This window comes from Nerophis lumbriciformis, linkage group LG24 (genome assembly GCF_033978685.3).
Source record: "Nerophis lumbriciformis linkage group LG24, RoL_Nlum_v2.1, whole genome shotgun sequence".
Lineage (NCBI taxonomy): Eukaryota > Metazoa > Chordata > Actinopteri > Syngnathiformes > Syngnathidae > Nerophis > Nerophis lumbriciformis.
Window position 1 is genome coordinate 22,712,844 of NC_084571.2, and position 27,970 is coordinate 22,740,813.

Here is a 27,970-nt window from a genome sequence, read left to right on the forward strand (position 1 = left end):
TCATCCCACGCAAAAAGCGCATGCGCTGCTGAGATCTTTTTACAAGAGCTCCGGTGTGTAGGGACCAGGTTATATTGTCAGTTATCTGCACCCCCAGGAACTTGGTGCTGCTTACTATCTCCACCGCTGTGCCGTCGATGAAGAGTGGAGTGTGGCTGGACTGGTGCTTCCTGAAGTCAACGATGATCTCCTTGGTCTTGTCGACGTTCAGGACCAGGTTGTTGGTTCTGCACTAGTCAACCAGATGTTTCACCTCCTCCCTGTAGTCCATGTCATTGTTGTCACGGATGAGGCCCACTACTGTCGTGTCGTCCGCATACTTCACAATGTGGTTAGTAGTGGACCTGGCGCAGCAGTCATGGGTCATCAACGTGAACAGCAGCGGACTCAGGACGCAGCCCTGGGGGGAGTCGGTGCTCAGGGAGATGGCACTGGAGGTGTTCTTCCCCACTCTCACAGACTGGGGTCTGTCTGTGAGGAAGTCAAGCAGCCAGTTGCAAAGGGGGGTACTGAATCCAAGGGGGGCCAGTTTGCTCAACAAGTTCTGCGGGATGATGGTGTTGAATGCTGAGCTGAAGTCCAGAAACAACATCCGCACGTGTGTGTCCTTTCCTTCCAGATGTTCAAAGCTCAGGTGGAGTGCAGAGGAGATGGCGTCCTCTGTGGAGCGGTTAGGGCTTCATTTCAGTACTGTTATTGCACTGGAGAATAATACAATCTGTTGATCAACTTGACATGCATTTGCATCACTGAACTCTGCTAAGCAATGTGGTCTACATACAACACACAAAGACAAAGATATGTTTCAAAGGGCCAAATTATTTCAGGTCAGAACACATTGACAAAACTATTTTAAATAGCTGCAACATAACATACATAAGTAACAAACAGCATAATAGCAACATAACTGTAAACCAAGGAAGTACTTTAACTTTACATACACAAAGCCTAACCAGGCGTTTTTTCTCTCAAGGAATTCTGAAAAAAAATCATGTCTGAATCCCAGAACACTCTACGCATTTCTCCAGTTTTAGTTAAGAGATAAGGAAAGATTGGCCTGGCCCACAAGGATCCCTCTTTATGTTTGTGAACTTTATAGTCTATACATTTAGAGTGATGTGATAATCAAACACTCTAGAAGTCTAGAATGAAAGAGTATATAAGAGAATTGACAGAGTGTGTGTACCTTCAGTGCTGAATGATGAGCAGAGGCAGAGTTTGGAGTGTCTTCTTTAGCTTGCTTTCCATGTTTATGTACTCACTGTCCACTGTGTCCAGGAGCTTGGAAAATGTTTTCGTGCCATTTGCTGTTTGACGGCGGTATCATGCTAATTCGCTGCCTGAAAACGGGTGACTCCACTGTATAAATAGCCTGCATGTCTTCTAGCACATACGCTGCAATGGCTCTATCAATGCTGTCCTGGCTAGCAGTGCCTCATTAGGAGGTGAAGTGTGTCTCTCTTTACTAGCTTCTTCGAAGCATGTTGCTTTTGTAGCTGTTTCAGCAGATTTGAATTGACACAACTTATATTTAACTAAAATGTTCTTTTCTTTGTGCTCGACAAAAGAAAAGTAGTGATCATATCTAGGCTGATATATATATATATATATATATATATATATATATATATATATATATATATATATATATATATATATATATATATAAGTTGTAAATACACATTTACAACTTATATATCTGCGGCTTATTGTCCGATGCGGCTAATATATGGAAACATACAAACCCCTTTTCCATATGAGTTGGGGAATTGTGTTAGATGTAAATATAAACGGAATACAATGATTTGCAAATCATTTTCAACCCATATTAAGTTGAATTTGCTACAAAGACAACATATTTGATGTTCAAACTGATAAACATTTTTATTTTTTGGAAATAATCATTAACTTTAGAATTTGATGGCAGCAACCCGTGACAAAGAAGTTGGGAAAGGTGGCAATAAATACTGATAAAGTTGAGGAATGCTCATCAAACACTTATTTGGAACATTCCTCAGGTGTGCAGGCTAATTGGAAACAGGTGGGTGCCATAATTGGGTATAAAAACAGCTTCCCAAAAAATGCTCAGTCTTTCACAAGAAAGGATGGGGCGAGGTACACACACCCCTTTGTCCACCTCTGCGTGAGCAAATAGTTAAACAGTTTAAGAACAACGTTTCTCAAAGTGCAATTGCAAGAAATTTAGGGATTTCAACATCTACGGTCCATAATATCATCAAAAGGTTCAGAGAACCTGGAGAAATCACTGCACGTAAGCGGCATGGCCGGAAACCAACATTGGATGACTGTGACCTTCGATCCCTCAGACGGCACTGTATCAAAAACCGACATCAATCTCTAAAGGATATCACCACATGGGCTCAGGAACACTTCAGAAAACCACTGTCACTAAATACAGTTCGTCACTACATCTGTAAGTGCAAGTTAAAGCTCTACTATGCAAAGCGAAAGCCATTTATCAACAACATCCAGAAACGGCGCCGGCTTCTCTGGGCCCGAGATCATCTAAGATGAACTCATGCAAAGTGGAAAAGTGTTCTGTGGTCTGACGAGTCCACATTTCAAATTGTTTTTGGAAATATTCGACATCGTGTCATCCGGACCAAAGGGGAAGCGAACCATCCAGACTGTTATCGACGCAAAGTTGAAAAGTCAGCATCTGTGATGGTATGGGGGTGCATTAGTGCCCAAGGCATGGGTAACTTACACATCTGTGAAGGCACCATTAATACTGAAATGTACATACAGGTTTTGGAACAACATATGCTGCCATCTAAGCGCCGTCTTTTTCATGCTTATTTCAGCAAGACAATGCCAAGCCACATTCAGCACGTGTTACAACAGTGTGGCTTCGTAAAAAAAGAGTGCGGGTACTTTCCTTGCCCGCCTGCAGTCCAGACCTGTCTCCCATCGAAAATGTGTGGCGCATTATGAAGCGTAAAATACGACAGCGGAGACCCCGGACTGTTGAACGACTGAAGCTCTACATAAAACAAGAATGGGAAAGAATTCCACTTTCAAAGCTTCAACAGTTAGTTTCCTCAGTTCCCAATCGTTTATTGAATGTTGTTAAAAGAAAAGGTGATGTAACACAGTGGTGAACATGCCCTTTCCCAACTACTTTGGCACGTGTTGCAGCCATGAAATTCTAAGTTAATTATTATTTGCAAAAAACAAATAAAATTTATGAGTTTGAACATATCTTGTCTTTGTAGTGCATTCAATTGAATATGGGTTGAAAAGCATTTGAAAATCATTGTATTCCGTTTATATTTACATCTAACATAATTTCCCAACTCATATGGAAACGGGGTTTGTATTTTTTTTCTTCCAGGATTTAGTGGATGCGCCTTTTTGTCCGGAAAATACAATGATATTTATCAACACACACGAAAGTACAGAAAATTGGTACTGTTAAGCTCCAGTATCAATTGTGGTGAGTTAATTTTGTTATGAACAAAAGAGGGCACGAGCAGGAGGGTAGGGCCTGAGCAGACGAATGGTCTTTCTGCAATGGAAGAAGTGAACAGCTGCAACTAGAACAGTCCTTTGCCTTTCTTAGACATGTGGACACAGTGTGTGTGTGTGTGTGTGTGTGTGTGTGTGTGTGTGTGTGTGTGTGTGTGTGTGTGTGTGTGTGTGTGTGTGTGTGTGTGTGTGCGTGTGTGTGAGTGAAGGCACTTACAGATGGGATGGAGGAGGGGAGAAGCCAAAAAAAAAAGACAGCCTACCCACATCTGTTTATTTAGAAAAGCAAGCATTGTGTCATTGAGTTATTCTAACAACCTCCTTCAGGGCCAATGTTAGTCCCTCAATGACGGCTTTTTAAATACACAGTTTACACTCCTATGAAGTGGCCTCATAACTGCACTCGCAGCCTGGCGGAACGTGCCAAATGGGGGAGCATACTTGGGTTTCACATTCCCTTGCGCACTACTTGACGTCTCTATAGCCCACTGCCATGCCAAAGGTTGGCTGAAGGGGGGTGCTGGAGGAGGGGAGGGGGGGTCGTTCAGGCCCATTTGTTTAGGACCCGTGTGCTCCTTCTCGGCCTGATCTCTTGACGCTTTCGGGCCTGGAGCTGAGCCAGGAGAACCTGCGGGTTTCGCTGGGTTGAATTCCTTTCAAGTGGATATATGGCGGCATCATGGAGGGAGCAGGCTTTGTTGAGTGCACACTTTGCCATTCAGATTTTTTATGTTTTACCTTTAGAGCTTCCCTCAAGTTTGGTCTCGGGGACCCAAAAAGGTTTCAGTCATAAATGTTTTTTTAAATAAGTCAGGTATTATTCTTTTTAATTAGTATTCAACACTTAAGTCTCTAGATCAACTTCAGGTCTATCTGTCAATATAAAGTAAAACAAAAAATGTTTCCTGCCCTTTTTGTCAAAAAAACAAAAACAAAAAAAAACCACAAATGTTTTTAGGGCAAAAAACAAAATATGCAAATCCCACCCACCCAAAAAAAGATATTCGCAGTGAAATATTTTAAATTTGATAGGAAGTAATTGAAGCTTTATATTTATGGCAGAAAACTGGCAGCTGAGTTCCAGCATTAGAAAAATTCTGTAAATTCCATCTACAATAAAATGTAAAACAAAACATATTTACTATTTCATAGTAAAATTCTGGTGACCGAGTTGGCAGTTTATTATTGTAAAAAAAAAACACTGGTACTTTTTTTTCATTTACAGTAAAATGTTGTAAAAAAAAAATACTGTATATTTTACAGTAACATTCTGGTGACTAACCTGCCAGCTTTTTACTGTAAAAAAAAACAAACACTGTTTTTCCATTTACAGTAAAATGTAAAAAAAACACTATTTTACAGTAAAATTCTGGTGACTGAGTTTTTACAGTAAAATTCATGTAAGTAATGTAAAAAACATTCATTTTAATTCATTCAGGTTTTTTTTTTATTTTTATCCCACTAACATTCTTGGGGACCCAAAAGGACCCCACTAATAAGTGTTCAAAATACGTCATGCATTTTTTTTCCTTTACTTTCAACACTTAAGTCTCTAGATCTACTTTAGATCTATCCATCGATATAAAGTAGAACAAATGTTTTAGGCCCTTTTTGTCAAAAAACAAAACAAAAAAACAACACTTTTCATACCAAAAAAAAAAAAAATGCAAATCCCCTCGCCCCGCACACCAAAAAATTATTCATAGTGAAATATTTTAAATTTGATGTGAAGTAATTTCCGCTTTAAATAGGTCAATAATTCATAACATTAATTTTAATTCATTCAGGTTTTTTATTTATTTATATCCCACTAACATTCTTGGGGATCCAAAAGGACCCCACAAATAAAAGTGTTCAAAATAAGTCATACATTTTAAAATCTTTTTTTACTTTCAACACTTAAGTCTCTAGATCAACTTCAGGTCTATCTGTCGATATAAAGTAAATCAAACATTGTTTCATGCCCTTTTTGTCACAAAACAAAAACAAAAACAAAAAATAATAAAACTAAATATGCAAACCCTCCTTTCCTCCAAAAAAAATATTTATAGTGAAATATTTTAAATTTGATAGGAAGTAATTGGAGCTTTAAATAGGTCAATAATTCATAACAACATTCATTTTAATTCATTCAAGGTTTTTGTTTATTTAAATCCCACTAACATTCTTGGGGACCCAAAAGGACCCCACTAATAAAAGTGTTCAAAATAATTCATGCATTTTTTTAATTCTTATTTTTTTTTACTTTCCACACTTAAGTCTAACTTTTTGTCCAAAAATTATTTTTGGAAATAAAAAATGTTTTTTTAATGCCAAAAAACAAAATGTGCAAAATAGCTTTAAATAGGTCAATAATTTATAACAACATTACTTTTTAATTCATTCAGGTTTTTTTTTATTTAAATCCCACTAACATTCTTGGGGACCCAAAGGACCACACTTCAGGTCTATCTGTCGGTATAAAGTAAAACAACAATTGTTTTATTCCCCTTTTGTCACAAAAAAGAAAAAACAAAAGGCAAAAAACTAAATATGCAAATCCCCCTCGCTCCCCAAAAAATATTCATAGTGAAATATTTTAAATTTGATAGGAAGTAATTTGAGCTTTAAATAGGTCAATAATTCATAACAACATTATTTTTAATTCATTCAGGGCTTTTATTTATTTAAATCCCACTAACATTATTGGGGACTCAAAGGACCCCACTAATTAAAGTGTTCAAAATAAGTCAAACATTTTTATTTTATTATTTTTTTCAAAACTTAAGTCTCTCCATCAACTTCAGGTCTATCTGTCGATATAAAGTAAAACAAACATTGTTTTATTCCCTTTTTGTCACAAGAAAAAAGAAAAAAAGAAAAGTAAGTCATGCATTTATTTTTTTTAAACTTTCAACACTTAGGTCTCTAGATCTATCCATCGATTATAATTTTCTATTATTTTTTTGTGTTATATATATATGTTGATATGTCAATAATTCATAACAACAATTATTTTTATTCATTATTAATTTTTGAGTAAAGACAGTTTTTTTTTTAATCCCACTAACATTCTTGGGGACCCAAAAGGACCCCACTAATAAAAGTGTTCAAAATAAGTCACACATTTTTTTGAACTCTTAAGTCCCTAGATCAACTTCAGATCAATTCTATAATTTTTTTATGTTCTTCTTTTAAATGTTTATGACAGTTACATGTTTTATATATACAGCAAACACAACATTTAAAATATAAAATATTTAAAGTGGAATATTTGATGTGAAGTAATTGGAGCCTTGAATATGTCAATAACTAATAACAACAATGATTCGTTATTTAAAGAAAAAAAAGTGTAAATAAAGTCAACATTGCAACTTGTTCTCGTTACATTCCACCTGTGTGCTCTTTTATTCCACTTTTTAATGTATTTTTTCTTTTTCAAACAGCATTTTTTGAATGTGTGGCAGGCCGTTAAAAAATTAGCCGAGGGCCCCAAATGGCCCACTGGCTGCATTTTGGACACCCCTGGTTGAGTGTTTTGCACCTTAAAAGCATTCTGTCAGTTTTGCATTCAGGCTCTCTTGGTGTCAGAGGTCAACAGTTGCTCCAGGCTAATGGCGGCAACAGCTGGTCGAGTGACCCTCAACCCCCCCAAGGCACAGAAACAGACTGCAGAGGTAAAATAGAAGTTACCTGGATATTATTCCACACCTGGCATACTGACAGTGGAAAGAAATCCCTCTGCCAAAACAGTTTTTGTCTTCAGCGTGGACGTAAAGTCGGACATTTCTCCAGAACCTTCCACAGATTGGAATGCAGACGAGGCGTTTCTACAAAATGTCTGCCAGTGGAGCCGACTTGCTGGATTATGGGCAGATTTAATGTGATATTTGCTTCAAATTTAGGGCTGCGACCCAACATTTGTTTTGGCTTGCTGGTTTTCAGTCAAATACTGAAGGCTGGGTCTTTCAAAGATCAGTAGTACCTCAACTTAAAGGCTCCATTGGTTCTATGACCCAGTTCTTGGCTCAGAATCAGCACTGCCTGTTTAAATTAATAATAATAATAATAACTGGGATTTATATAGCGCTTTTCTAAGTACCCAAAGTCGCTTTACATGTAGAACCCATCAGTCATTCAGACCTGGTGGTGGTAAGCTACTTTCATAGCCACAGCTGCCCTGGGGTAGACTGACGGAAGCGTGGCTGCAATTTGCGCCAACGGCCCCTCCGACCACCACCTATCATTCATCATTCAATTCACCGGTGTGAGTGGCACCGGGGGCAAAGGGTGAAGTGTCCCGCCCAAGGACACAACGGCAGCGATTTTTGGATGGTAAGAGGCGGGGAGCGAACCTGCAACCCTCAGGTTTCTGGCACGGTTGCTCTACCCACTACACCAGGCCGCCCCCAAATTAGTTTGAATCAATTTGTAACAGCAACTGTTGTTGTTGTTTAACTTTATGTAACCCATCTTGTTCGGTCCCTGCCTTTTCTGTTTGAGACGGAACTCAAACCTGGGTTGTCCGCATGAGAGGCGAGTGTGCTGACTACCGGGCAAAAAGCCCATGCTATCAACCCGATTGCCAGGGAGTGAGCTTTACTAACGTACACAGAGTATTTGAAAGTTGACAGCAAGCTGTGTCTGTGCACCATTGGTAGCTTCTCCATATTTTCATGGATAAATGTAAATGTCGATCATTTAAAGGTTTGGCGTCTTTGGCTGGATCCTGCTTGGAGTTCTGCGGTCAAACGAACTGTTCTGAGGTTGGGCTGAGGTCAGAAAACGGAAGGATTTTAGGTGCGCCTTGTAGTCCGAAATATACGGTAGCACTCCTCCATGCATCATCAGCCGGATTTGTATAAACTACCTTAGACCTGGCAAATTAAGGCCTGGGGGCCGCATGTGACCCGTTAAGCCCTTCAATCTGGCCCGCTGGACATTCCCAAATACATTTTTAAGACCTTTAAGATGGAAACTGTAGCTGCCATTATGATGTGCAGTGATGTTTTCTAATGACCGTAAGTCTTGAACTATACAAAGTATTTTAATGGTTGGAATCATGACCTGTGGTCTGGATTATGTTTTTGTTATTTTCTGTTTGTTTTGGACTCCTTTAGTTCCTGTTTGTGCACCTCCTGAGTTTAGTCACCATGGTTACTTATGATTTTTACCTGCCTCTTGCGTTCGGGACACACCTGTTTGTAATCAAGAGACACTATTTAAGCCTGCCTTTGTTGATCACTCATCCTGGCTTCATTGTTTGCGTCACGCATATGCTAAGTAAGTTTTGTTTGTTCCATGCCATAGCCTATGCTAAGTCTTAGCTTCAAGTGTGATAGGCACGCTTGCCTTTTTGTTGTTTGCCTGTATTTTGGTAGTTGGGTGATTTATGTTAAATAAATCAAATCCTACCTTCACGCCTTCGTCCGGAGCCGTCAGTTTTGCATTCTAGGAGAACGAACCGCTTTAAGGCGACCCCTGCCGTGACAGCTTTTGCATGATAAACTAGTTATTATGGGAATCTAATTAGTTACTATGGTAATCTAATTAGTTAATATGGTCATCTAAGTCACAGCAGCTCAGACGAGGCACCAAGCAGTGTGGGTGGGGAGTGTTTCCACAGATTGTTTCCAGAGCGGCCAGCCTGAAATACGGGTGTCAGGGAGATTTTTACAACAAAGTGCTAAAGCGTAGTGATATATCAGAATGTAGGTGGGGTTTTTTTTACCCTTCAAATTCGTATTTCGCTGTGTTTGTTGCATTTTTGTTGTGTTTTGCTTGATTGTAAAACATTTTGATCGAGAGGAGGTCTGACGTTCATATGTTGTCAATATTCAGCGTTTTATCTTTTATAGTTAATATTGTAAATCCCACATTCTTTATTTTCATGTACATTCTGGGTGTCTCATTACATTTTTTTTAATTTAATTCAATTTTTTAAGGCGGTCTGTCATAATGTTTTTAGCAATCAGACATTATTGTGAGGTTTTGTATTAATGTTACTAAAAATCAGCTATACCGCCCCCCAGACACATTTTTTTCTCTATATTTAGCCCCCGAGTCAAAATAATTGCCCAGGCCTGAACTACCTGAACTTTGAAATGCGGTGAAAACACAGGCCACACACTTCTACATGAAATAAAGGTTACAGGAACTTAAAGTTCCTAAAGTGTTGGTGGAAACAATGAGACTGGAAGCAACAAGCAATGGTGTTGAGAAAGCGACAATTCCTGGTTGTGTTGGGCAGCAGCAGACCGGACGAGCAGGCGACAAACCACAATGTCACCGCATCCCAGAACAGTTTCAGGCGTGGACCAGCTGTGGGTGGAGGAGCAAACCTCAGCTAGTTTGGCGACAAGTCTGTAAAAACTGGAGGGCTGCTAATGGTTTCCAAAGTTATTTCGATCTCAAGCTATTGTAAGACCGGATGTTTTGTGATTCTTTCCTCAGATCTAGCTGGATCTATTGGATGGGTGTGTCCTGTGACCTTTGATCATTGACCATGGTGTTATCATGGCAGTGGAAACACTTCCAATGAGCATCTTGACACTTGTCATTTGGGCTCCAGATGGGAGGAGTGGCTTTGGTAGAGACTTCCAGCTCCACCCTCTAACTGTGTCACTGGCACTGAAAATACAGTACAGTACAGTGACGTGCGCTGAGGTTCATGGCTGGTGAGGTACTGACTTCATCACAGTCAGATTTACAAACATATGAACCCTAAAGAGTATCTTATTCACCATTTGATTGGCAGCAAATAACGGGTTATGTTTAAAAGCGCATACCAGCATTCTTCCCTGCTTGGCACTCAGCATCAAGGGTTGGAATTGGGGGTTAAATCACCAAAAATTATTTCCGGGCGCGGCACCGCTGCTGCCCACTGCTCCCCTCACCTCCCAGGGGGTGATCAAGGGATGGGTCAAATGCAGAGGACAAATTTCTCCACACCTAGTGTGTGTGTGACAATCATTGGTACTTTAACTTAACTTTAACGTTACACATACAAACTGTAGCACACAAAACAGCACATTTAATTAAAAAAACGTTATTATGGTCTAACCTTTACTTATAAGTGCGGGAACAGTGGTGTTGGTGTTGGAGGAGTTGTGAATGAATGAAATATGAAATCCGTGCTGCAGTCTGCAGGTGTACCTAATGTGTCCCTGCAGTCGTTCACGGCTCCTCCGGCGCGAGCATTGTTGTTTTTGCACTTTTTGGCTTCTTGTTAAGTGACTTTTTTTGGGTGGATTCGGTCTTGCACGTGGAGGGTTTGGGTGTGGGCTTTGGTTGGTGTGGCGCTCCCGTCGGGGGGTGCATTCTGCGGCGGGGGTGCATTAACCGGCACCAGGAGGCGGGATTACTGCGAGCCTCACACAGTGCGTCTTCGCAGCAGTTTTATGATTGCTCAGCACAAGAAATACGCTACACACATACAGTTGTTGACAAAATACACTGTACATTATATACCTCAGCTAACTAAACTATGGAAATGTATAATATAATTCATATAGCAATACGGTCTCACTGCACTGCAGGCCAGCAGTTAGCCGAGTCCGCAATCCATGTTGAGGCACAACTGAGTGACGTGCCTCAACTGGCTGCTGATCACCGCACCGTCTCTTCTCAGTATTTGAACGGCAAATGTGAAAATTCAGCGATTTTGAATAAAAATAATCTAAAACTGGTGAAGTTAAATGGAAATTAACTTTATAGTATAATCACTGAATACATATAACAATTTAATTTATTTTTTTTCTTTTTACATTTTTTTTCTTTCCATGATGGCAGGTGAGGCCCTGCCTCACCTGCCTCCAGTGACCGCACGTCACTAGTACAGTATATATACCCTTTGAACAATAGTATTGCCTTGTACGGTATACCGGTACTAGTATAGTATTGCGGTACTAATGAATAAAAAACGGTACTATACTCTGTTTGAAAAGTACCGGTTCCCCTTTTTTTCTTTTCTTTTTTTTTACAGGCATGACAGCGCATCATCACGTCATGAAATTGCTGGTTTTGTGAGCAGAGGAGCATGTTCGGCAGCGCACACACATGGAGTACTTACAAGCAGACACAGTGTGTAGACAGAAAAGGGAGAATGGACGCATTTTGGCCTAAAAACTAAAGATAAAGGTGAAGTTATAACACTGAAACGCCTTCAAGAAGAGGTGCTTTAAGACGTGGCTAGCTAGCTAGCATCTAACATCCATCCGCAGTCGGCAGTGTTTTAGCTAGTTCTAAATCCCTAATCCTGGCCTCCATGGCAACAAATAAAGTACGTTTCTTACAAGTATCATCCCTGCAGGACGAGGAATAGCTAAACATGCTTCACTACACACCGAAGGAGTCACAATGTAAACAACAAGCTAGCACCCCTGAATGTAAACAAATGCCATGGGTGGATCTACACTTGACATCCACTGTAATGATACCAAATACAATAGCGTATCTAGTCGATACTACTATCATTACACCGATATTTTTTATCATCACAAAATCTTTTTTTCTTTAAAAAAAATTCACATTATGTTTATAAAATCAGGAAATATGTCCCTGGACACATCAGGACTTTGAATATGACCAATGTATGATCCTGTAACTACTTGGTATCGGATTGATACCTAAATTTGTGGTATCATCCAAAGCTAATGTAAAGTATCCAAACAACAGAAGAATAAGTGATTATTACATTTTAACAGAAGTGTAGATAGAACATGTTGAAACAGAAAATAAGCAGATATTAACAGTAAATGAACAAGTGGATTAATAATCCATTTTTACAGTTTGTCCCTCATAATATGTTGACAAAATAATAGAATGATAAATGACACAATATGTTACTGCATACGTCAGCAGACTAATTAGGAGCCTTTGTTTGTTTACTTACTACTAAAAGACAAGTTGTCTAGGAGAACAAGAAGTTGTCTTGTTCACTATTTTATTTAAGGACTAAATTACAATAATAAACATATGTTTAATGTACCCTAAGATTTTTGTTAAAATAAAGCCAATAATGCCATTTTTTGTGGTCCCTTTTTATTTAGAAAAGTATCGGAATACATTTTGGTACGAGTACCAAAATATTGATATCGGGTCAACCCTACAACAGTATTACAAGCACACTGGACCATGCCAGGTGGGATACAATGTGGTCATCTACGACTACGGGCGGGAACTGTTCACATTTGGACCGATACGGTACCAATTCCTGGTACCTGGGAATCGATACCGTACGTTGGTACTTTTGTGTGTGTTAATAAAAAAAATGTTTTTGATAACAAAATCTAATTTTTATTGCAACATTTAAAAATGAGCTGATTATGATAACTGGACTGCAAATTAATCGCCACTTGCCAAGGTTTGAAATTGTATTTCTAGTTTTGTGAGCTATTTGCTTATTTTTAGACATTGACTTGACATCATAATCTTCATTTTAGCAAGAATAATTAAAGTGTATCTATTCTGGTTTAAAAATGGTAAAATTGAGAAAATAATTATTCAAAATAATTATTCAAATAAGATATTTTCCTGGTTTAAAGATTCTGCAACATTCTGAGGATGCTTAATATAAGAACTATAAGTTGAATAATGCTTGTTTTCAGAGTAAAATACCTAGTTTATCTTAAAATTCATGCTCATTTCTATATGAACAAATCTTAATTTGGGATTTCTTAAAGCCCCACACAAGAACTTCCAGTTTCAGTTGATTTTGCCGGCGCCAGTGGACCAAAGCGGTAGTGTTTTGCCAGAAGAAGACCACATTTCCCATGGGGACTAGCACATATATTTATTCGGTCAGTATGACTGATCTTTCTACAGTCGGAACGTACGTATTTTACTCAAACTTTATATTTGTAGTTTGCATTCACCGCATTGTTTTTTTCTTTATACAGTACTTTTGAGTCGGTTGCCTGGCTGGTCGTGTCAGTGTGGAACTGCCAACTATTGATTGCTAACATTAGCATTAGCATTTTGATATGAGCATCGAAAATGACTTACTAGTCCAGCAGGAACAGAGCCAATGTCAGAGTTTGTTGGTGACGAACCCCAAGATGCAGAGAAGGCGGCAGGCATTGTGCGGGAAAACAATATTTGTTGTTCAAAAAATAAAGAATAAAGAAAAGTCACCAACCAGGAACTAGGAATGGACAAACTGGAAACAATGAACAGGGATCCAGCAAACAGGGACTAGGAACAAAAAGACAGTAAGCTACAAACAGCTACAAAATATAGCTTACCGCATACAGCTACACTGATATCGACACGACAGGTCGGAACGACAATAATCCAGCCCTGACTGGAGGGGAAGGCAGGTTTAAATAGCAGCTGGCTGATTGGTACCAGGTGTGGCCAGGTGCCAATCAGCCACAGCTGAGGGGACACAGCACTCAGGGAGACAAGAAGGAAATAATGACAAACCTGACAGTAACTGTCAGGTTTGACAGTCAGTGACAAACCTGACAGTAACTGTCAGGTTTGGCAGTCAGTGACAAACCTGACAGTTACTGTCAGGTTTGACAGTAACTGTCAGGTTTGTCACTGACAGTTTAGTTATGTTTTGATTTTTTCCTCTGTTTGTCTTTATTTCCTGTCAGCGCTCTTATTTTGGTTATTTCCTACTTGTCTCCCTGAGTGCTGTGTCCCCTCAGCTGTGGCTGATTGGCACCTGGCCACACCTGGTACCAATCAGCCAGCTGCTATTTAAACCTGCCTTCCCCTCCAGTCAGGGCTGGATTATTGTCGTTCCGACCTGTCGTGTCGATATCAGTGTAGCTGTATGCGGTAAGCTATATTTTGTAGCTGTTTGTAGCTTACTGTCTTTTTGTTCCTAGTCCCTGTTTGCTGGATCCCTGTTCACTGTTTCCAGTTTGTCCATTCCTAGTTCCTGGTTGGTGTCTTTTCTTTATTCTTTATTTTTTGAACATTAAATATTGTTTTCCCGCACAATGCCTGCCGCCTTCTCTGCATCTTGGGGTTCGTCACCAACAAACTCTGACAGATAGGAAATAACCAAAATAAGAGCGCCGACAAGAAATAAAGACAAACAGAGGAAAAACTCAAAACATAACTAAACTGTCAGTGACAAACCTGACAGCCAAGGCAGCATCGGTCTGAAGTCCCTCGTCTTTGAGCTCACGCCAGCGAGTGAAAGCCTGGGCAATGTTGATCCTTGACTGTCCCTCCCATTTTCTTTTTTTTGTGTGCTCAAACAAAGCTTTTCCTTTTTGTTGTTGTTGTTTTGTAGCTTTGGCCATGATAGCAGTAATTGTACGTAGGTGTTTGCATCGACTTCCGTCTTTGTAACGAATGGGGAAAGGTGGAGTGACGTGTGCCGTAAAGCAAGTCAGCACATTTGTAGTTTTGTATGTGGCAGGGTTCCTGCCACCCTCCTCAAAGTCACTAAGTGCCAGTAAAAGTGGTACAGACCCACTCAGGTCATGACATAGTAGTTGTAAGTCAGAATTAACTAGCTGTATGGACAAATCATTTCAGTAGTTTTAAAAAATGGTTTTCCTAAAATCTAGTCTTCTTACTTTATATTTTGTCAGGTTCAAACACCGATGACATCTATTAGACAATACTCAATTTAGCTCATGAGGAGAGCGCGCAGACCTGTACCCTTGTACAGTGTCGTCACACGCTCTGACGAGGGAGTTCCACGCATCCTTATTTATTTGGGCCTTTTCTGGTTACATAGCATTACATTACATTGTGCAGCTGCTCCTAAGGGGAGGTGGTCATAAAAAGCTGTTGCACTCGGTCATAAACAGTTCAAAGAAAAGGTGCCTGGAGCGGTGTCAGGTTCTGCTTCCTCTCCGCTTTGTAGATATCAGGTCAGGACAACATACCCCCGTGGCTGACAATAGATCAAAGAAACCCATCGCACACAGTGGAGTTTTACAAGCCTTTTGCTTGATAAGATGAAAGACAGTGTTTTCCTTCTCGCAGGGGACCTGAACTCAATGTAACACAGAAGTTGTGTGATAAATTCTATACAATTATTCTGACATATTTTTCAGCTCTTTTTTGCAGCGTTCTGTCCACTTTTTATATCTTGCTTGATATACAACATTTCTGAGTCTCAACCGCAGTTGCAAGTCCAAGTCGTTAAATGGCAATAGTCTATACTTTATGGTTGGCTCGTCAGTTCAGATTTTGTAGTTTAGTTGTGTGTTGTGTCCTAAAAAAGTGTCAATACTGTAAGTGCTGTACGTATCACACACCAGCTGTTTGATTGTGACATGCATCTTCGTTGTAGTTTGCATTAAAACATTTGGAGGTGTTGAAATAAAATCGCTAATGCTGATGAGTAGCATGTCAATAGCAAAGCCAATGTATATCAAATTAGTTCATTTTTGGAAAAATGGAGCCTCACATTATATTGGAGCGTTTTTTTTAGTCAGTTTCTTTGTTGGCATGGAAAAGTGAAACATTACCTTGAGCTTAAGTGTGACGAGTCGGAAACCGGGCGTGACGTCACGTGCAACCCAGGTACCGTAACATGGTACTAAAACCCAAAACCAGGGAAGTTGGCACGTTGTGTAAATGGTAAATAAAAACAATGATTTGCAAATCCTTTTTAACCTATATTTAATTGAATAGAATGCACTAATACACCCCCATACCATCACAGATGCTGGCTTTTAAACTTTGCACCTATAACAGTCCGGATGGTTCTTTTCCTCTTTGGTCCGGAGGACACAACGTCCACAGTTTACAAAAACACTTTGAAATGTGGACTCATCAGACCACAGAACACTTTTCCACTTTGCATCAGTCCATCTTAGATGAGCTCGGGCCCAGCAAAGCCAGCGGGTTTTCTGGGTGTTGTTGATAAATGGGTTTGGCTTTGCATAGTAGAGTTTTAACTTGCACTTACAGATGTAGCGACCAACTGTAGTTACTGACAGTGGTTTTCTGAAGTGTTCCTGAGCGTGTGGTGATATCCTTTACACACTGATGTCACTTTTTGATGCAGTTCCGCCTGAGAGATCGAAGTTCCGTAATATCATCGCTTACTTGCAGTGATTTCTCCAGATTCTCTGAACCTTTTGATGATATTACTGACCGTAGATGGTGAAATCCCTAAATTCCTTGCAATAGCTGGTTGACAAATGTTGTTCTTAAACTGTTGGACAATTAGCTCACGCATTTGTTAACAAAGTGGTGACCCTTGCCCCATCCAAGTTTGTGAATGACTGAGCATTTCATGGAAGCTGCTTTTGTGGTGGAATATCCGAATCTTAAACAGCAACAAAAGTGAATTTAGTACAACAGTTTTATATACTTATAATCAAATGGTACAAGGTTGGATTGAATTGGTATTAAAACAGACAACGTCTCCGGAGACGTTGGACGAATCGAAAATCATGCGAATCATACATAGACTTAGTCTACTTGGTTATTTGTGTGTTTCCCTCGTGTGTCAAGGTCCAGTTGTTTTGGACCTGTTTGTTCTGCAACATCCTTGAATGCCTTGGCCATAACAAACAATCAAAACATTTTGTACAATGGTCAGTCCGACCATACGTTCAACTCTAACCCACATATGCTCTTCCAATGGTACAGAATAGAAAAAGAGAAACGAGCAGACATTCCACTACTGTGGTGTCCTCCTTAATGCTTTTGGACCTCGCTCTCTTTTCGGACTTTGACGGACACAAAATATGGTACAAATGTCAGAAATTCCACCACACTTTTATACCCAAGCATGGCACCCACCTGTTCTCAACTAGCCTATTCACCTGTGGGATGTTCTAAATAAGTGTTTGATGAGCATTCCTCAACTTTCTCAGTCTTTTTTGCCACTTGTGCCAGCTTTTTTTTAAACATGTTGCAGGCATCAAGTTCCAAATGAGCTAATATTTGCACACAAATAAAGTTTTCCAGCTCGAACGTTAAATATTTTGTCTTTGCAATCTATTCAATTGAAAACAAGTTGAAAAGGATTTGCAAATCATTGTATTCTGTTTTTATTTACCATTTACACAACGTGCCACAACTTCACTGGTTTTGGGTTTTGTAGTTATGAATCCGCAGTCTGATTGTTTTGCACAGATTAATAGATTAATCCGTGCTTTTGGTGTGTTGTTTGTGGACAGTTTAAGATATGATTGCACAACACTGCTCAGCGGAGTGTGTTAATAAGAGTTAGCAGGGCTGGTGCTTGTTTGACATGATGGATGACTTTAATCAGACTGATTAAGAACACCCCCTTCCCCCCTCATAACACTTCGTTTAACACTAAACTCATTTAGTAGGATTATGAGGAAGGGATACCTTAGAATTTTAGGCTGAGAGTCACTATGTTCGTCACGTTACTGCTCCCATCGCAGTCTCCGTCACTGAACGCACCGCGACTTCTAATCTCTTATGTGTCGTTCTGGACTTCCAAGTAGAAACAGATCGGCGGAAATCTCCGGAAGGAGGACGGAACACGCAGGGGCGAATTACCAGGCAGACACGAGGAAGGAAATGAATGCTTAATCTCGCTTGGTTCTGCTCCAAAGAACTTATCGCTCGCCATTATCACGGCTTGGAAATCCCTGAGAGGAAGTCATTTTAATGGATGGTTCCTGCAAAGTCATTTCCTGTATCCTTGATATTTTCATGTGGTTTTTGTTTCATACAAGCCATGGTTGTCATAATCCTGATGGCCTCAGTTGGGGCAGGAATACTGACTTTGCTTTTAAAGGCAGCACATCTGGCTTGTCCATACAGATGTTGGCAAGGCCCAAAGTGTCGGAAGATTCCATGGCCTCAGTCCCCTCCTTTTAAAGGTTTAGTCTGAAAGATTTGTAGCCAGCGAGAAGAACCACGTGCCACCGCGCAGAAGCCTTTAGTACAATTAAATCCATTTTAAAGGGTGACGAAATACCCAAAATGTACCGTCACATATTGCAGCGCCCTTTAGCCACTAAGTCGGGGGTCTGCAACCTGCAGCTCTTTAGCGCCGCCCTAGTGGATCCCTGGAGCTTTTTCAAAAATGTATGAGAATAGAAAAATATGGGGGAAAAATTATGTTTTTGTTTTAATATGGTTTCTGTAGGAGGACAAACATGACACAAACCTGCCTAATTGTTAGAAAACCCACTGTTTATATCAAACATGATTCTCTGATGAGAGTATTTGGCGAGCGCTGTTTTGTCCTACTAATTTTGGCGGTCCTTGAACTCACCGTCGTATGTTTACATCTACAACTTTCTTCAACGATGCCGCAGAAAAAGGTGTTTTATGCCACTCCTTCTTGGTCTCATTTTGTCCACCAAACGTTTTATGCTGTGTGTGAATGCACAAAGTTGTTCTTATTGACTTGTTGGAGTGCTTATCAAGCATGTTTGGTCACTGCATGACTGCAAGCTAATCGATGCTAACATGCTATTTAGGCAAGCTTTAAGAACATATCACATCCTTATGCCTCACTTGTAGGTATATTTGAGTTCATTTAATTTTCCTTACATGTCTCATTGCACATTATCTGTATGTATTTCTGATAGTTGCTTGTGTGCCATGCTGTTCCAGACTACAGCAAATGTTACCCAGCTTGCAAATATTATAATAAATCCATTAGAAGAAGACAGCCTGCAGTTTCCTTTAACTTGGACACACACATCTATACCTTTGGCCATTCTAAGACAGTCATTTCCAGGAGTTATCTCACCCTCTGAGAAGTTGTATTAATGTTTTCTAATGTTGTAAAAATGGGTATAATTTGTCTTTCAACATTTCTGTCAAAGAAGATTTGTGTCATCCTGCGACACATAGTCATTTTGATAGTAGTCTAATATAGCTAATATATATAGACACTTACACCATGTGTTGTCTTCATTATAACACTTACATAAGACTTTTAAAGTCATTTTGATAGTAGGCTAATATAGCTAATATAGACACTTACATCACGTGTTGTCTTCATTATAACACTTACATAAGACTTTTAAAGTCATTTTGATAGGCTAACATAGCTAATATAGATAGTTACATAATGTGTTGTCTTCATTATAACACTTACATAAGACTTTTAAAGTCATTTTGATAGGCTAACATAGCTAATATAGACACCTACATAATGTGTTGTCTTCCTTATAACACTTATATAAGACATATTTTTGGGAAATTCCCATTGAAATCAATGGGACATTCTTCAAAGTTCCACAACTCCCCCATTTTTCATCTGATTCAAACCGTTCCAACTTCAAAATATTCAGCCTGTTTGGGAATTGTGTGCTCTACTTTATCAATTCTAAAAAAAAAATCCAGGATTTCAGTTCAACTTCAGCATTGGAGCATTCACAAATCTAGTTGCAACTTGATGTCATACTTGTAAATGAGACTCAGAAATGTGACAATAAAAGGAGACATAACAACTGGACAGCAGGTATCAGAATAAGCTCATTTGTAAATGTTGCATTAAAAAAGTAGATTTTGTTATCAAAAACAATAAATATACATTAACACACACAAAAGTACCGATAATTTATGCCGTTGAGTTCCAGTATCGATTCCCAGATTACAGGAGTTGGTACTGTATCAGTTCTAATATGAATGGTACTCATCCCTAGTTTTAATTCATTTGAACTAATGATAGAATTGATTAATTATAATTCTTCAAATAGAGATTGCTAACAACTTCCAGGTGTCTGCAACTTGTCGACAGATCCGACATATCTGTACTATTTTCCAGGACTTTTGACAAATGTGAATGACTTGACTGAAGTCCTCACTGTCACTCTTGAAAGCACTTGAGAGATCGACCGTGTTGATGTTTACAAATCTTCTGCCCACAGGTTCCGTTCTTTGTCGCCCCGCGGAGGGACTGGCCAGGTATCGGGTTCCCAAGTATCCATCATTTCGGACGAGGCGGGACCCCCGGAGGAACGCCGGCGGCGACGCGGCCGTCCGGCCGTAACTGACATTGAGTGCATTGTTTGCAGCGAGAAGCTCAGAGCCCAGGCCTAAAGGTACATTCCAGAGATCAGAAACACAAACAGTCTTTGTGCCCTCCATGCTCTCTTTCCCCCGACTCCCTCATCCACATCAAGCTAAACTGCCTCCTCCAGCTTGTGCGTCAACATATGGGCTATCGTTTTACTCACATCCCCTACACACACACACACACACACACACACACACACACACACACACACACACACACACACACTAGTTTGTCATGTGGATGGTGACAATGTGCGGCTCTTTGAGGGCAAGTGTGAAATCGAGAGCGTTTCTAAAACAAACACTGGTCCGATTTTACAGACCGTTTGTCAGAGGGAAACAAAAACAAGGATAGCGTAAATGAAAGGCTAAATATGTTCATTTGAACTCCAGTCCTTGACTGTGTCAATAAGCAACTACAAACCCCAAAACCAGTGAAGTTGTCACATTGTGTAAATGGTAAATAAAAAGAGAATACAATGATTTGCACATCCTTTTCAACTTATATTCAATTGAATAGACTGCAAAGACAAGATATTTAATGTTCACACTGAGAAACTTTATTTTTTTGGCAAATAATCATTAACTTAGAATTTAATGGCAGCAACACATGGCAAAAAAGTTGTCACAGGGTCATTTTTACCACTGTGTTAAATGGCCTTTCCTTTTAACAAAACTCAGTTAACGTTTGGGAACTGAAGAGACACATTTTTGAAGCTTTTCAGGTGGAATTATTTCCCATTCTTGCTTGATGTACATCTTAAGTTGTTCAACAGTCCGGGGTCTCCGTTGTGGTATTTTAGGCTTCATATTGCGCCACACATTTTCAATGGGAGACAGGTCTGGAAGACAGGCAGGCCAGTCTAGTACCCGCACTCTTTTACTACAAAGTCACGCTGTTGTAACACGTGGCTTGGCATTGTCTTGCTGAAATAAGCAGGGGCGTCCCTGAAAAAGATGTTGCTCCAAAACCTGTATGCACCTTTCAGCATTAATGGTGCCTTCACAGATGTGTAAGTTACCCATGCCTTGGGCACTAATACACCCCCATACCATCACAGATGATGGCTTTTGAACTTTGCGCCTAGAACTGTCCAGATGATTTTTCCTCTTTGGTCCGGAGGACACGACTTCCACAGTCTCCAAAAACAATTTGAAATGTGGACTCATCAGACCACAGAACACATTTCCATTTTGCATCAGTCCATCTTAGATGAGCTCGGGCCCAGCAAAGCCGGCGGCATTTCTGGGTGTTGTTGGTAAATGGCTTTGGCTTTACATAGTAGAGTTTTAACTTGCACTTACAGATGTAGCAACAAACTGTAGTTACTGATAGTGGTTTTCTGAAGTGTTCTTGAGCCCATGTGGTGATATCCTTTACATACTGATGTTGATTTTTGATGCAGTACCGCCTGAGAGATAGAAGGTCACGGGCATTCAAAGTTGGTTTTCAGCCTTGCCGCTTACGTGCAGGGATTTTCCCAGATTCGCTGACCCTTTTGATGATGTTACAGACCATAGATGGTGAAATCCCTACATTCCTTGCAATAGCTCGTTGAGAAAAGTTATTCTTAAACTGTTGGACAATTAGCTGACGCATTTGTTGACAAAGTGGTGACCCTCACCCCATCCTTGTTTGTGAATGACTGACCATTTCATTGAAGATGCTTTTATGCAAGATATTTAACCTTCGACCTGGTAAACTTCGTCATTTTTTGCAAATATTAGCTCATTTGGAATTTGACAACATGTTTCAAAAAAGCTGGCACAAGTGGCAAACAAAGACTGAGAAAGTTGAGGAATCCTCATCAAACACTTATTTGGAACATCCCACAGGTGAACAGGCTAATTGGAAACAGGTGGGTGCCATGATTGGGTTGTCTTTGCAGTCTATTCTATTGAATATAAGATGAAAAGGATTTGCAAATCATTGTATTCTGTTGTATTTACGAGTTACACAACATGCCAACTTCACTGGTTTTGGGTTTTGTATGTTTGGGCTGTCTTTAATTAAAGATTTCTTTAGTCGGAGTTGATTCGTTCGATTTTGCACATAGTCGACGATGATGTGTGTGATATGCAGTAGATAGTCGTACTCTAAGGCTGCAACTAACCACTAGTTTGATAGTCAACTCGTAGGGGATTTTCGAATGAATTGGGATTATTACTTGTTTTATAAATGTTCAGACACTCAGACAAATCATATTGTTGATGTAGATGTGTCAAACTTGTTTTAATTGAGGGCCGTATCGCAGTTATGTTTGCCCTCAGAGGGCCACTTCTAACAGTGAATGATATTATTACACAATTGCCTACGCATTTGATGATTTGTTTTTTGATATACAATGTAAAAAAAAAAGTGTTGATTTTAAAGTAAAAAACTGACACGTCAGTCGCAACAAAATGTTACCGTAAAATCTACAGTGTTTTTTTCAGCATGTTACTGTAAATGGAAAAAACAGTACCACTGTTTTTCACGGTACAAAACTGGCAGCTCAGTTGATAGAATTTTACTGTAAAATGTACAGTGTTTTTTTTTACTGTAAATATAAAACTGCATTTTTACAGTAAAATTCTGGCAACTTAGCTGCCGGATTTTACCGTAAAAACAACTGTAGATCTGACCGTGTACAATTGTGAATAGCAAAACAATACCATCATTTTTTTTTTACAGTAAAAAAACTGGCAGCTCAGTTGCCAGCATTTTATGGTCAAAAAACAGTGGTACTGTTTTTTCATGTACAGCAAAATACTGCAAAACCACAGTAAATTTCATAAAGTCGCTGTAAAATCTTTTTATAAAATTTTACAATTTGATGAACAACTTGCTTTGAAATCATAAGTCAAGCAGATAAAAATGATTGCACTGCAAATTGACGCTGTTTTAAAAAATGTTTTGAATTGATACAGACAAAGTTTAGCTGGCAGAATTTGGCTAAGATGATAGTCAAATCTAATTTTCACACAACTTCGTCTGGAACCGGTTAGCTTGCTAGCAAGGTAAAATGCTAACTATCTTACCGAGTTGAGACTGCATCCTCCAGATGTCTGATGTGGTGTCATAAAATCAAGATCTGCTTTGCAAAATGTTTTTTAACAAGAATAAGACCAAATGTTCCCACACTTTACACGTTTCCACCCGCCGGAAAAACACGAGTGATGACGTCACGACTATTGTCGACAAATGTTATTGTTGATATTTGTCGACAATGTCGACCAATCGTTGCACCCCCGGTATACTGACAGGTCACTTGGGGTCCGTAACGACAAATAGAACTAAATCTTTAAGCAACAAGGTGAATCTTTTAACAGTAATAACAACAATGAATACAAAGAATACAGTTTTTCATTAAATAGAAAAAAACAAAGATTTCATTCGGGACTAAACCCTGCTGACAAACAAACATGTAGAGATTGGATAGTTTACTGATGTCCTGGGCTAAGACATCAAACTTGACTAAATAGAAGAAGTACAAGTCATAGGTGAACCTGTGGAAGGATCATTACCTTTGACAGAAGAGAGTTTCATGTCTAATATACCTCTAAACAGTCAACACTTTAAGATACATTTGTAGTAAGCCCAATTGAGAACACACCATGTTGTGTCTGTAGCTTTGATGCTAAATAGCTGTGTCGTATTATGATTTATTTTCCCCTCATCACTTCCTTGTGGTCTACATAACATGTAATGGTGGTTCTTGGGTCAAAATGTTGCATAGATGATGTTTTACAGACCGTTTCAAACCGCTCTCTGACCGTCTCTTCTTATTTACCTGCCAACATCATGATACTTAAGCCTATGTGATGAAGACAAATAGGCTTAATGCCCTTTTTGTTATAGAAACCCCTGTTTTACATTTAGGGTATTGGGTATCCAAAGGGTCCCACTCATTTGAGTGTTAATAAAAAGTAATATATTATTTATTTCTTTACTTTCAACGCTTTAATCTCTAAACAGTAAAAAAAAGAATGTGTTGACTCAACTTAACTTAGTTCGGTCATCTTGTTGCTTTGACTGAGTTAAGTTGAGTCAACGTATAGTGTCAAGTATGTTATACTTCTAAACATGAGTTGACTCTCAGTCTGATGTAATATGAACTTGAAAATATTCTTTAAGATAACTTTAAAATAAGCGGGTTCATTATATTTGACCAAGTTCTTACAACTGTAAGTCAAGTTGGCTCCACATGGTAAATGGTCTGTATATACAGTATATATACAGTATGTAGTGTATCACTGTACAATCATACAGTATATGCATGATCACATTCACCCATTCACCAATTCACACTAACCTCGAGCTATCAGGAGCGGGGAACCTCGACTTGAGCTTGACCAGGCTGGGATGGAACCGGGAACCATCCGTTTACAGCTTGCCATAAGACGGCCACTCCACCCTACCTACTCTACCAATGTGTTTGTGTAGCATGTAATGTTCACTGGAAAACACGACTTAAGGAAACTAAAAAAGATGTTGGTTGAACTTATTTGATCCGATTTTCGAGGTTCAACTGGCGCATGCGAGTTGGTAGAATGTCCCACCTTGACTTAGGCCCTGTCTACAATACGCCGGATAACTTCTTAAACAAATATTTATTTAGCCTAAGCCCCGTGTCAGCCACACTAACCCATCGTTTAAGGTTAACCTCCTTGGATATTTTTTTACACGGGTAAGTGCACCGTGTATTTCTTGAATCTTTGTATGGACTCATCGATCGTTTACAAACTGAGTACGGAGAGGAAGTGACGTCAAAGAGACCGCGCCCTACACCGGAAGTGACGTCAGAAAAAACGCGCCACAGCCAGCTTCATAACAACCTGTTCGGTAACTCGGAGGTAACCACTGGAAAGATGGAGGCGAGTCATCCAGACATGCCCTTGTTTCTCCTTCTTGTACATGTACAGACGCTTGTGGGAATCCCACATGAATACCTTAAGAGAAGGCAACGGGCGATTGCAGCTATTTGGGATACAACCTATGTCAGACGGCAACTTAGCAATGTTGAGTGAAGGTTTAGGATAAGGCCTGGAAGAACGGCAGTCTGGTGGGATATGTTTGTCAACAAGTATGTTGTGTCAGAGGAACGGCAAGAGAACTTTCAAATGTCCAGGTCAGCTGTGATTCTACTTAGTGAAAAACTTTGTCCATTTGTCGAAGGGGAGAAAACGAGAAGACGGGCTCCCGTGGACGAGGGAAGACTACGAAAAACAGCGAATGCATTTGGACTGGCAAAGCAGACTATCAGTTATTGTCCGCGATGTATGTCGAGCGGTTACTCAATGTCTAGTTTTGTACTCCGTAACTATTGTGAAGCCATGAAGTGGTTGCAGCCGTCGAGTACGGCCGCCATTTCTAGCCTCCATGCACAGGCAGGATTGCAAGAATGGACACTGAAGTGAAGGCAAAAGAGTGAGGAGTGTCCTGACCAGATATCTAGATCCCAAGATTGATTGTTGTAAAATGTTCTTTATCACATTGTTTACTGTCACACGTCCATTAAAGACCTGATTCATGTATGATGACTCAGGTGTGATTCAATACAATAGTCAGCTGCTGATGGTGAGGCAAGCAAGGTTTACTGTAAAATAAATGTGGCAATAGGTTACATGGAAACACAGTAAGAATACACCTCCAGTTCAGAGGTGACTATGAGGTAATATATATCAATCAATCAAAGTTTACTTATATAGCCCTAAATCACAAGCGTTTCAAAGGGCTGCACAGGCCACAACGACATCATTGGCTCAGATCCCACATCAGGGCAAGAAAAAACTCAACCCAATGGGATAACAATGAGAAACCTTGGAGGGGACCGCAGATGTGGGACCCCGCCCCGGGCGACCGGTGCAATGGACGTCGAGTGGATCTAGCATAATATTGTGAGAGTCCAGTCCATAGTGGATCTAACATTATTGTGAGAGTCCAGTCCATAGTGGGGCCAGCAGGAGATCATCTTGAGAGGAGGCAGGTCAGCAGCGCAGAGACGTCCCCAACTGATGCACAGATGAGTGGTCCACCCTGGGTCCCAACTTTGGACAGCTAGCGCTTATCTGTGGTCACCGAATCTGTGAATATGCATGTCTGCCATTTTCCGCGCAGGGGGGTCTTAAACGATGGTATTGTGTGTGTGTGTGTGTGTGTGTGTGTGTGTGTGTGTGTGTGTGTGTGTGTGTGTGTGTGTATGTGTGTGTGTGTGTGTGTGTGTGTGGACAAAGACAAGGTTAGGTGGTATATACCCTGGATAACCTCAGTGTAGAAGCAGCCTTACTTACTGAAGTCAACCGAACTTATTATTATGGGGTTTTAACGAGTTTCTGCACTTTTTACCAGTTGAAGTTGTCATAACTCTTCTTACTTAGTTGTGATTGTGTCAACTTGACAACAATATTCATTTTGACTAAAAGCCACAATCACTTTCAACAGTGTGCATCAACTTCAGATCTATCTGTCAATAAGTTGGTTTTTTTATGTTTTGTGCTCCAAGAAAACCTTGGTTTTGATATGGCAAACACACAAAATATGCTAAATTTCCCCCAAAATATATTTCTGAGTACAATATCTGATGTGAAGTAACTGGAGCCTTGAATATGTCAATAATTCATAACAACATTGATATTGGTTCATTATTATTTTTTGAGCAACGACAGCTTTTTTTTAATCCCATTAACATTCTTGGGCCCAAAAGGACCCCACTAATAAGTGTTCAAAATATGTCATGCATTATTTTTTTCCTTTCAACATTTAAGTCTTTAGATCAACTTTAGATTTATCCGTCGATTATATTTTTCTATAATTTTTTTGTGTTCTTCTTTTAATTATGACATTTTTGTCAAAAATGTTCTATATAAATGGCATATACACAAAATATGCAACATTTTCCCCAAAACATATTTCCGAGTGGAATATTTGATGTGAAGTAATTGGAGCCTTGAATATGTCACTAATTAATAACAACATTGATATTGATTCATTATTATTTTTTGAGAAATGACAGTTTTTTTCTTTAAATCCCACTAACATTCTTGGGGACCTAGAAGGACCCCACTAATAAAAGTGTTCAAAATAAGTCATGCATTTTTATTTTATTTTTACATTCAACACTTGAGTTTGTAGATAAACTTTAGATGGATTATAATTTTCTATTATTCTTTTGTGTGCTTCTTTTAATTGTTTTATGACATTTATGTCATAAAAACTTGTTTTATATAGATGGCAAACACACAAAATATGCAATACTATTTCCCAAAAATATTTAAAGTGGAATATTTAATGTGAAGTAATTGAAGCCTTGAATATGTCAATAATTCATAACAACAATGATTTTGATTCATTATTAATTTCTGAGTAAAGACAGTTTTTTTTTAAATCCCACTAACATTGTTGGGGACCCAAAAGGACTCCAGTATTAAGATCAGTCATACATTTTGTATTTATTTTTTATTTTACTTTCAACACTTAAGTCTGTAGATCAACTTTAGATTTATCCGTCGATTATAATTTTCTATAATTTGTTTGTGTTCTTCTTTTAATTGTTTTATGACATTTTTTGTCAAAAAAAAC

At 39.3% G+C, this 27,970-nt stretch overlaps 1 long non-coding RNA gene across 1 annotated transcript in view; it reads left to right on the plus strand.

Annotated features, from left to right (window-relative positions):
- The window catches only part of LOC133620623 (uncharacterized), a 133,635-nt gene that overhangs the window by 46,197 nt on the left and 59,468 nt on the right, over nt 1–27,970 (plus strand). The window contains exon 3 of the long non-coding RNA XR_009817542.1: nt 20,262–20,435. This is a non-coding gene — a long non-coding RNA (uncharacterized lncRNA). The remainder of the gene's footprint in view (nt 1–20,261; nt 20,436–27,970) is intronic.